Source organism: Rattus norvegicus, chromosome Y (assembly GCF_021556685.1).
Source record: "Rattus norvegicus strain SHRSP/BbbUtx chromosome Y, alternate assembly SHRSP_T2T, whole genome shotgun sequence".
NCBI lineage: Eukaryota > Metazoa > Chordata > Mammalia > Rodentia > Muridae > Rattus > Rattus norvegicus.
In genome coordinates this window covers 3880791-3892816 of record NC_141555.1, presented here as the reverse complement: position 1 = coordinate 3892816, position 12026 = coordinate 3880791, and the positions used below count along the sequence as shown (strand labels likewise).

The following is a 12026-nucleotide window of genomic DNA, read 5'->3' as shown; positions in this document are numbered from 1 at the left end:
GAACATTTTACTAGGGACATATATTTGTCAACCATGGTAGTGTACATTTCATTTGGATGAACCAAAACACTGGAAGGTTTAGCCAATAAGCCTAGAGCCTAATGGGAAATATGTTTGTGTTGCTTCATTTGGTTTGCAGGCACTCAGAGCTTGAGAGCACACCTAAAAGCTCCAGAAGAAAAAGAAATAAATAAAACCAAGAGGATTAGAAGGCATAGATTTTGATAATCATAGTTTTAATTATCGATTTTGCTGAAATGACTGAATGAATACACCATGTGTACGATGCAATGTGTGGTTAGAGCTTTAGAAAGGTTTCTTTTATGTAGGTAGGTGCCCTTGTACTTGGAGCATAGATATTTGGGATTGGGCATTCATCTCGCAATGAAACAGATGTGAGGCCATCACATTGTGGCTCTCTGTGCTCAAGGCAGTTTATAAATTCTATGCTGTCCTGCCTGATTACATTAAAGCACTCTCCCTCATGATTTGTATAGAAGACACTCCATATCTTGTATGCACATCCCTGAATGTCAGGACTTTCCACACCATGGAGTGAGCAGAGTGGAACCTTCTATGTCCTTATTATCAAACAGGATACTAGATCATTGCAGAAAATTGTCACCACTGAATGACAGGAAAATTGACTTGGTTGTCCAAGGGACCCACTTGCTCAGGGTGGAATCTTATACATGGAAGCATGGTAGAAAACTCAGGAAATGCAAAACACACACCTCACCGTGTTGTTGGAAGACCATGAAATAGGGAAAAACAAGCCACAGAATAGCCAAAACAGGTACAGAAAGCAGGAAGTAAGTCCACAAAGGCATAGCCTCAGGCACTGTGGGACTCAGGGGAAAACAGGTGGCTGGAGAATCCAATGTTTTGATTTTTTGCAAGCACACTCCATATTTGTCAGCAAACAAGGTCATCCTCTGCTATACATGAAGAATTTACTTGCCACATACTGTCATCTGATTTTCATGTTGTTAGCAGTGCAAAGTCTGAGCTGATAGAAAGTAAGACATCTAGTTAATATTTCTTACCTATGCTATAAACTTTTTATGTGATGTACAATTGAAAATGAATTCATGGTCTGCCTACCTACCTCTTTCTCCAAGGTGCTCGGATAACCCACTTCATCCTTAACTGTTTCTTAGTTTCTCTCTTCAAAACATGGATATAAAATCCTGTTTGTATTAGCAAAAAATTTTTTGGCCCTAACTTTAGTAAGACATTTCAGAAACACCCTTTGTAAGGGATCACAGTAAGTGTGTGTGTGAGCCCTTTAATAACATGCCCTGAGGGAGTAATTACATGCTGCATTTCTTTCCATCAAATGATTGGCGTGTATCCTGTGAAATTATATGTATCGGTCATCTAGCTCTATGTCCTAGAATATGGTAGGCATAAAGGGGAAGGGGGACAGTTCGCGTGTGTGTGTGTGTGTTTGTGTGTAGACTTGTGTCTTTTAGATTTGCAAGTGCAGTTGCCTTCATATAACAAGAACAGCTGCCATCGTTAACAAGGAGTGGTCATTCCCCATCAAGTCCAACCCTTTCCTGGAGTGGTTTAGACTCTGGCCTGAGGGGAGCAGAAGAGCACTGAAAGTATGAGTATACGCCGATAATTAAAATAAACTTCAGTGAGTAAATTTCAACAGGCACTGTCCTTTTCTGCTCTGTGGTCTTATACTATTGCTTCTCCAATAACTACTTTCCTGAATTCCTAGTTCCAGGCTTCTTATGGAAGCAACAAGGAAGCTCTTTAGTGCTGAGGCAACTCTCCAGATGCTATATGACATTGTTGTATCCCACGGCACACCTGACCTGGAATGATTTTTTCTTCATGATCATTAATTTGTTACAATCATATTTTTCTTCTTAGTGCCACTGATGAAACCTCATTATATTAGTTATTATGCAGCTTTACTTACTATCCTATGAGGAGAGGACACACATTCTTCTTACTTCATTATATCTTTCTGAAAACATTATCTGTCTTCAGGCAGAAAAATACCCACTGGAGAGACATGCCTTAACACTGCTATTACTTCCTCATGCTGTGCCAATAGGCTTTTTCCTTCCTCTATTATCACAATTCCATTTATGATAATGGAGAGTTTATTTGGATATAGTAGCCTGGGCTCGCATTTGTCTTCTCTTGGGGTCTTATGACATATATTCATAATCTCTGTTGAGAACTATGAGCCAGCATGCATGCATGATTTATGAAAGACAGAGAGACAAACACTATCTATTAACTTGCCATACTTAATTATCCTAAACAGTATTTAAAAAAAACTATTAAAATGAAAAGATCAAGTAGAAATGGGATAGAGAAATAAGATATCTATTATTACTTTGTCATCTATATTAAGATACATTAAATTGCTATAGTGTTTCATATATTGCATTATGGTCTTTACCGTCTCTTTCTTGGTCATTCCCAAGGTGAAGTCAGAAGCTTTTTTAACTATATTATGTAGTGACTGGAGCATCAATTGTAAAAAAGGTATTTAATGCCTAAAATATACAAATAGACCTATGAGATGTATTTCTGTTTTATTTTGCAGTCTTGGTAAGTTTTATTTTTATTTTGCTAATTACTTCAAGTGATAGGATAGTAATTTAAAGGACCAGTATACCCTGAGGAATTTTATTTCCTCTGCTGGTTCATTCACCTTATCCTTATTGATATTTCATCCTTTGTTTAAGTGTGCTACTGAATCAGCTACTGTTTTCTGTTTCTCTTTTATATTTATAAGGAAGAAGTCATCTACATACAAAATAATAGTGACTTCTTGTGGTCTTTGAAATGAGCCTAATTCCCAACTTAATGCATAATGTAATATGATTGAATTGTTCTTATATCCTTGTGAGACCCTGGTTATTTGGTATTGTTTTCCTTTCAAGGAAATGTAGTTATTTCCCAGAATTAAGATATAATGGAATTCCAAACAATAAGTCTGTTAAATCTACAGTGTTTAGCCATTTAGGTTGTCACTTCTCTTATTTTTAGGAATACGTCTTCTACAACTGGTAATTGTCCTTGCATTTGTTCTGTAAGTTTATTTATGTTTCTATAGTGTACTGTTAATCTCCATTTGCCATTTGGTTTCTGAACTGGCCAAATGGTCTTTTACAGTTGAAGCTCTGTTCTATAATGTTTCCTTTAAGTAAACTTTCTATGGTATCTTTTACTTCCTTCATCCCATATTTTATGGGGTTGGCCAGGTAGTGGCTCACCTTCCATGATGTGTCATGACACCTTAACTAAGCATCCCAGGTGCTACCGCCATCCATTGTACTTGCCAGATCAGGAGGAAGGCAGCAGAAGTTAAGGAGGATGCACATCTCTGAGCTGCACCAGACTGCATCTCTTGCACCCTCAGTCACGGTACTAGCCTCTCCCCTTCATGATGGCTCCTACATGCTGCTCTGTAGTACAACCTGCCTCTTTCCTTTAGTTGAACAGGAACAGTGGATGAGGTTCAGGGCTTATGCTGGGTGCTTGGGTGCATCTCCTTCCTCTGGTGTTTGGAGTGGCAATGCCTTGGTGGCATATTACCAATTGCCAATGGAGCCCTCCGTGATATATAACCCGACACTGCATTTTTATTACAATAGTCTTTGTTGTTAGAATGCTCAAACACAGAGTCCAACAAATCCTAGCCCAAAGTGGATAAAATTATGACATTTCCAGTGGTTGAACTCTCCAGAGGTAGGTAGTGATGTTAATCACTTTGTCTGAAGTGGAATGTGGGTACTATTTGATTTCCTTCTCAGTTCCACAACACAGTTAACCTGTCAACAGCCAGGTATACCTGGCTCAGTATAATCACTTTGTCCCCCTACTTGCCCTCTTTCCCTCTTCCCTCTCTGTCCATACTCTCCTCATTACTCTCCCACCTCTCAAGAAGCTCATGGCCAGCTTCTACTCCTTTTCAACCCACCCGCAGCTTTTCTCTGTCTCTACTCCTTCAATTCCCGTCTGCATATCCTAAACAAACTCTATTCCATACTATGTCTTTCATATGACTGGTCCGTCTATGGAAGGGTTTCAGCATTGGCTCACAGAGGCACGCCCTTTCACCTCATCATAACATGCTTCTAACAAACATATGCATGGTTCTTCCTTTCCTTTTTATAAGATGCAACTGGCACCATCAGGAGCAGTCTTGTAGTCACAAGAACTTATAATAATGAAATAAACTTAAAAGCCATATTCTCTAAATCAATGACATTTTTGGAGAACAACTATCTACATATATCATGCTTATTGTTAAATATTGATTATTTTCAACTATTTACTATTTACTATTTGAGTAACTATTTACTATTTGAGTAACCTTGAAGACATGTTATTGTACTAAATTAATGTGAATCTAATGAGTTTGACTCTCTGTTAACTTGCATTACTTTATTATCCTAAATAGTATGTAATAACAACTACTTAATGTTCTGAGATTAAAACTTTTATTCTTAAAAGAGTTTCATAGGCAAGATGCCTACGAGTAACAAAGTAAGTTTAAATTTTCTATCAATATACAAAGATTTATATCAGTGAAAACCTTAAAGTTGTATCAATATGAAGATTCTGTACCAGTGTAAGAAAATATAAAACAATTCTCCATCAAAATTGAAAGATCTCTACCAATGTCAGATTATGACTATAAAATTCTTTGTATAAAAGTAAATTTCATTATCCACCCAATTAATTATTAATTATTAATTAATTATCCAAATTAATTTGTTATGTATTATGCTATTTTCCATTTTATCTTTTCAATCCCTTTAGCTAAGAAAGAATGAAGGTAGACAAAAAGAAAGGCACACACTCCTTTTAGTTTCCTCCTTGTCCAAAACTGAAATTATTTTGAAATTGTAACTTAAAATGAAAGTATATCTACAATTCATTAAATGGTCAATATTTAAGGAATTGGGGACGATGGTCGACTTATGATTTCTTACTGATGATTGAGGTAAAGAATTTCTATTGTGGGGCCCATAAGGAAATTTGAAAAATGGTTAAGTCAAAATAAAACTGAAAGGTTATGTTTGTTTTATCCCTTTTTGAAGATACCCTGCAAGCAATTGTCTGGAAACAGAATCTGTTTGAGTTATGATCAGGCAAGGAGCTGGAATAGCAGGTCAATTCAGGATCCATGAGAATTAATCTCATCAGGGCTCTATGTCACTTTGTAATATATAAAAATAACAAGCAATATCTTCTTCTATAAAGATATTTGTATGGAAGGTGCAAGATCTTTTTAATTAACTGGATTTATTTTCATTTATTTACATTTGAAATGTTATCCCCTTTCCTAGTTTCCCCTTATAAACGCCATTCTATCCCTACACCTTTCTTTGAGTGTGTCCCCCACCAAACTACCCACTGCTTCCCACCTCCACAGCATCACATTCCCTTTACTGGGGACTCCAGCCTTGTCATGACCAATGGTTTCTCATCCCACTGTTGCTCACTAAGGCTCTACTCTGCTACATATGCAGCTGAGGCCATGGATCTGTCCATGTGTACTCTTTGGATTGTGGTTTAGTACCTGAGAGCAATGGTTTGCTGATATTGTTCTTCTTGCAGGGTTGCAAACCACTTTAGCTCCTTCAATCCTTTCTCTAACTTCTCTAATGGGAACCCAATTCTCAGTTCAATGGTTGACTGACAGCATCTGACTCTGTATTTGACTGCGCTGCCAGAACCTCGCTGCAAAAGCACTTGCCAATACGAGATAGCTAATTGGATAGGTCCAGTAGAGAAGCAGGATGAATTCTTGATTGAAATAATAGAAAACAAGAAACAAAAGAGTAAACTCAGGTTATTATATTAAGCACACCTGGTCAGGCCCCAATCCAAGAGTAGTTGGACAGAACAAAACCAACTCAAGGGGTACTTTTTTGTACACATTTTGGTCTCATATTGATATGTGGGTATCAGTACCATCAGGTCTCCAGTTCAGCCTCTATCCACATCATATGAACTTCTCCGCTTCTATTTCTCTCCCACCTCTTTACCTCATACATGTTTTTGGTTGTGCCATCCTCCTCCCTGCAACTCAGGGAGACATGTCCGCCTCTGTGCTTACACCTTTATTTGATCGCTTCCTTGGTAATTGGAGAGTAAGCCTGGGATTTTCCTGGTGTGTTTCCCTTTCCATGTCTGATTCTTAAGAGAATATCACACTAACAGTCATATTATAGACTCACTCCTGATTTTCAGTTTCTAAACTTCTGTTCACATCTATAATTTGCAGTTGTTACCTCTTGTTTATTTAATGTCTTTTATTTAAGAAGACTCAGGACAGGAGAGATGTGTCAGTGGTTAAGTAATTTTTAAGTGTATTTGTGAAGGATTAACATTCATATCTGGGTGGCTCACAGCCAGCTATATGTCCCATTTACAGGGGATCCTACAACTCTGTTTTACACAAACACTTGAAATTATTCATATATACATACCCACTCTGAGAACAACATGCCTACTATTAGAACTCAAAATACAATATTTTTAAAAAGAATTCACTTCACTTGGCACTAGTTGTCAATGTCTTTAATCCTAGCACTAGGTGGAACTCAGAGTTTGAGGCCAACCTGGTTTCCAGATCATGTAGCCTTTCGCTTTTGTCTCTAGGTTGTTTTAAATGTACATGTAAGCTCTACATTCCTTGGTTATAGACTGGTGGCTTTTAAGTTATTGAATATGCTTAGAAATTGTAATATTGGTAACAGATTGTCTCCTTAAATCTGGTAATTTCGGTGGAGTCATTCTAGAAAACATTGGCATGAGGCAATCCAGGGAAACTGTTCTAAACAGGGGTAATATTTTTATGGAATTGTTATCCTACAAATCAAATTTATAAAAATTTTAAGGCAGTGTCTCTTTGTTAATATATTGGAGACCGCAACACCTTGTGTTCATGCACAGGAATTGTCAGTCAAATTTAATAGAATGAGGGATAGACTCAATGTTTTGGACAGACTAAAATTTAGAAAGTAGACTGTTTGATGGAGGTTAAGTTTTTCTTTCCAAGGTTGTGTTTGTGCTCTGGTATTGCAATGAGAACTTAAAGTGTGTGGTTAAAGATTGGCAGTGTTACATTGGTAACTCATACCTATTTGTAATTAAGAAAAAGTCAAACAGATAGAGATTGTTGTGGAACTTGTGAGAGCAGTACAGGCTATTTACTTACTCCAACTGCCATTTCATGATAGATTTAGAGGATTGTTTTTATTAAGAAATTACATACTTGCAATTGTGAACGGTTTTCATTTAGGGAGCTTCCTTACAATTTTAGAGAAGCCATGAAATGATATTAAAAACTTTTACAAAAGAATGGTGAATAAACCTATATTATGTAATTTTATCACTGTAATGGTCCTTTTATTTTAAATTTGAAAATTTGGATTCCAAGAAACTCTTAGAATGCTTATGGGACCCTAAACTAAGCATACTTGTGCCTAAGTGAAATCAAAGGATCCACATACTGGCATATGGCATGATCCAACTCAGATATTTTATATGGGGAAGAGGTCAAATTTGTTTTTTTTTTCGGCAGGTTATTGCAGAGGGTGCCAGCTGCAAGAGTGGCTGTTGAGACATGCTATAATGGAAGAATGAAGATTCAGCTCTTGTGGTTTGAGACCCTGGAATCATTCCTGTGCCCTTGGATGAAGATAGAGGATTCCTCCTCACTTGCGTTGTCCTGGAGATTTTGTCATTGCTGCTCTTATTGTTACCCTGCTGTATGTCCAGTCCCACCACTCCCGGCACTCCGATACTCCATGAACTGCTACATGCTAGAGAAGACCAAACTCCAGCTGTTATCTCTCCCTCTCCTCATTCCCCTAGTGGCTATCCTCACTGTGACTTGTGTTGCCATTTCACAGTCTGTGGTTTCACAGGAATGCCATCTATGTGGAACTTTTCCCTGATTGTAGGGATCATAGACATGGTTCTATTTCCTGCCCGGTTGTTTGGGAGAAAGTCGCCTGATCTTGAACTGTCTTGGTAAAGACTTTGACATCTTCACTACTATTGTAGCAGATAATGATGCTGCAACCACTGTGTCTTCAGTGTCTTGAATTGTCCTCCCACAATCTGTTGTTAAGGCAAGCACAGAGGACAAACTTTCATGAGTAGATACTGACAATTGGGAATTCTAAATATAAATCAACAGGAACAGCTGGACAATGGCTCTTGGTGTTTTGGGTCTTGGTGTCTGGGCCCTAGGGCAGTGCAACAGTAGGCTTTGTGCTTATTATCACACGAGCAAACAGCACTGCCAGTCTTGGGCAGTGACAAACTAGGTGTTACTCTCCTTGGTAGGAGACAATTCCCCTGCCTTTATTGGGCTCAGCCTTCATTAGAAGCAGTAAGCCAAAGATGGGCAACTCTGTGGGACCAATCCTTGCCTAAGAGAGGAAAACCAGAGACTGGAAGACTTTAAAGAGGTGCTACCCCAAAATGTCCTAAGACTGGTGCTACTTAATAAGAAATAATATAGGCGGGATGTGTTGGGCTGGGCTCCACGAAAGGGTTGACCCCATTGTCAGACACTTCTGGGTGCCCTGAAGTGTTTGTCCACTGCTAAGACCTGCTGATGCATGTAGAGGCTTTTTGTTCTTAATAAAGGAAAGCATTGGTTCACTAGCAACACATCTGGGCATACACCTGGGCGATGGTCCATTTGTTCCTCTCTTTTGTTCTCAGTCTTTGTTCTTGGGACTTAGACTGGTCTTCCTGGATTTCTCCCCAGGAAATTTGGTATATTTATTCAGTCTTTTGTTACTGAAGCTTTAAGCCTGGTTTTCCCACTGTGCTTTCTGGAATTTTTGCACCAGGTGAACTTGGGGTATATATTCAGTGAATAAAGCTATAGAATTTTCAGTCTTATGATACGAATGACCCGAATATGCTGTGTCAGAGAGGACATTGACAGTCTTCAAAAGCCATGGTAAAATGCTGACTAACCACAAAGTTGAAAGAGTAGAAAAATCATGCATATCCTTTCGAAATTGGTTTCATTACCTTTTGCAACCCCTTGAGCAGGTAGTATCACAATGATAAAATTCAAAATGGGAACAGGGAGATGTTGGGGAAGTCAGAATTCCAATTAATCTCTGAGATAGTTCAATGAATAGTCCATACGGAGAACTAGACCGCCTGGTAATGAAAAGTAATTAGTTATTGATTTTGGACAATTGGTTACCTGTGAGTCTGAGAATGAGGTGTGTAAAACATAAACAGATAAATATCTCCATGTGTGTGGTACAATAGGTCAAAGGTAAGTAGGAGGCCTATGCATCCTTCCTTGGACACTAATGATAGTTTTCTACTGTAACCGGTAACGTCCTTTTCTTTATTTTCACCGGACCAGAAATTTGAAGTCCACATGGAAAATTAATTTCCAATGGGTACAGTTATCTTTACCTTTAACTATCAGATCTGACTATGAATATTCAGTTACTGTGAAAAACAACAATAATGAGGGAGTAATAAAATTCTTGGAAAAGTACCTGGAGGAACGTGTAGTTATTTTTGGAGCTTTTTCTGTCTTGTGGAGAAAATATCTTCCCTCCCAGAAACGTCTTCTTTAAAAAAAATCATGTTCCCTTAACTTCCCCTTTCTGACAGCTATTAGTGAAATCAGTCTCCCAGTCTTGACCATTGCCTCAGACCCCCACATATACTCACTTATGAAAGAAATTTCACTATTTTAGATTTACATTACTACAAATCTAACACATTGCTTAGATTTACAGAAAGGAACTTACAAATCTTGTTACAACATATGTAAGTAAGAACAATTCAATACTTTGGACCCCAGAGAGGAATCCTGCTGAAGATTAGTTAGCAGAGCCCTGCCAATAATTTTTGGTAAAGCAATCCTTTCTTTGTTGTTCAACACCAACCTTTGAGTTTGAGTTTAAGCTCTCCTTTTGTTCTTAGGGCACTGTCAATTTTCCCATGGTTAGACCACTGAGTCTCAGGTAATAGTGGGTAACAGTATTTCAGCACAATATCAGTTCATCCCACTGTTCTTTGGGCCAATTTGGGGCAGAAAAAGCAGTGCCCTGTAAACCTCTGTTCTCTATGCAGACATTAACTTGATATCCTAAGCCCTGAAACAAAGAAAATCTTGGGGGAATGAAAATATTTACCTGGATAGTTAACAATTACACTTTGATTGAAATGTCCTTCTGTAAGATATGAGAATACCTCTTTCCCTTTAGCTCATACCATACACATGGGCAGTAACAAAAGCATAGTGACTTTTCTCTCATGTCATGGCAGATATACATTTTCACCATATATTCTGGCTCAAACTCTAATGCATGTAACAATTCATTTGCACTAACCCACCAAAGTCCATTAGTACTTGGTCCCATGTTTATTGAAGTTGTTTCCATCCATGTAGAGCATTGATTCAGAACCTTTCTTAATATGTAAAGTGTACAAAAGCCTAGAGAGATGATATAGACCATATTGGTTTCGTCATACAATCATTGGTTCGCATTTTTCATCAACTTCAGGTAAGAGCATAGCAGTGATTGATGGCAGTTTTTTACACCCTCCTTCCACATTAGAGATACAGTGAATTTAACTTTATACATGGTATCTGTCTATAATTTCAATTTTTTCTAGATTTCCAGTTCTGTTGACTATATGCTTTTTGTATGAGACCTGATTTTTTGAATTTCCACATTTTCTGTTATTATTTTACCTTTCATTTACTGATTTTCTTACTGTGGATAAAATCGCTGTGAGTTTTAGTTAACTCGCCTAAATTTTTCTCTATTGTATAAAGATTTTCAAAGAACCAGTTCACGGTTTTGATGACTCTATGAATCTTTCTCTGTGTTTCTATTTCAATGAATTCAGCACTATGTTTATTTCTTCCTTTCTACTCTACTGGCGTGTGTGTGCTAAATTTGTCCAGGATTGTTTATGTACGTAGTTCATATGACAGTATAGAATCACTCCAATTACGTTATGAACAGTCAGTGAGGATCCTTCTTTGCCTGTTTAACATAGCATAAATATGCAGAGTGAAAAAAGCTTGGTGATTTACCTGATCTATGATGATAGACTTTCCTTTTTTCACAATCTGACCATCTGAGTCAGAGTCATAAGTTCTACTCTATGGGAAGAAAGACATTCCTATAAATTTTGAGTCCAAAATATTTCAGTTACAATAACTTGTGGAGCTCATATGTATTTGGTTCTGATGATTTGGTTCTATTCATGATGCTGGTCCCATCTAAGAAAAAAAAGGGGGTCAAATTTTTCATCGGTTGAGAGAATGGATATTAGGTATAGAAAGATGCCTTGGAAAATGGTTGTTATCTCACACCATCATCCATGAGTATTGCCCTTAGGTCATAATGAGGCCACAGAAAAACAGGATTGATATCAGTGGGTTTCTCAAACTGTACTCGAGGATGATTCAGGAGAAGCACCTGCTATATTTCACTAATGCATAAAAAAACTAGAGCCCCCTGTCTCTATGGAGAAAGACACAACTCTTTGGTTTATATGTGTATAAGGTACTAAATGAGACCCAACTTATCTGCTTCTTTCATTAGTAGTGGTAAGCATCATATCTCTTAGCAGCATGGACCAGATTGCTGTTATAGGATATAGGAGTTTGGGCATTCAGGGTAATTTCATTGCCTTGAGTTTTGCTTAAACACCCTCCGCAATAAATTTAGTTACATAAAAAAAAAAAAAAACCAAAACTTCAAATTGTTCGGAAGAACCTGTAAGTGCAAGATCTATAAAGAAATTCATCTCTGTTAAAAGACCTAAGCACGTTTCTTCACTTCATTCCTTATGAGGATTAGAGTCCCTCAGTTTTTACTGGTGTATAGAGGCTTTGCTATACCTGTAGTCCCTAGTATCTAGGGTATTCAATACAAAAAAACCATTGGATCAGATAACTTTTCTCTTAAACTGTTATCTATAGGATGTCAGGATTATTTAGCTGGGCACTTTTGTTTCCAATAAGT

The 12026-nt window shown here is 37.6% G+C and overlaps 1 long non-coding RNA gene across 1 annotated transcript in view; it reads left to right on the top strand.

The window, feature by feature from the left end:
• Nucleotides 1-8202, top strand: part of LOC147997946 (uncharacterized) — a 56477-nt gene extending 48275 nt beyond the window's left edge. Inside the window, exon 3 of the long non-coding RNA XR_015647404.1 lies at nucleotides 7574-8202. This is a non-coding gene — a long non-coding RNA (uncharacterized LOC147997946). The remainder of the gene's footprint in view (nucleotides 1-7573) is intronic.
• Nucleotides 8203-12026: the final 3824 nt, after the last annotated feature.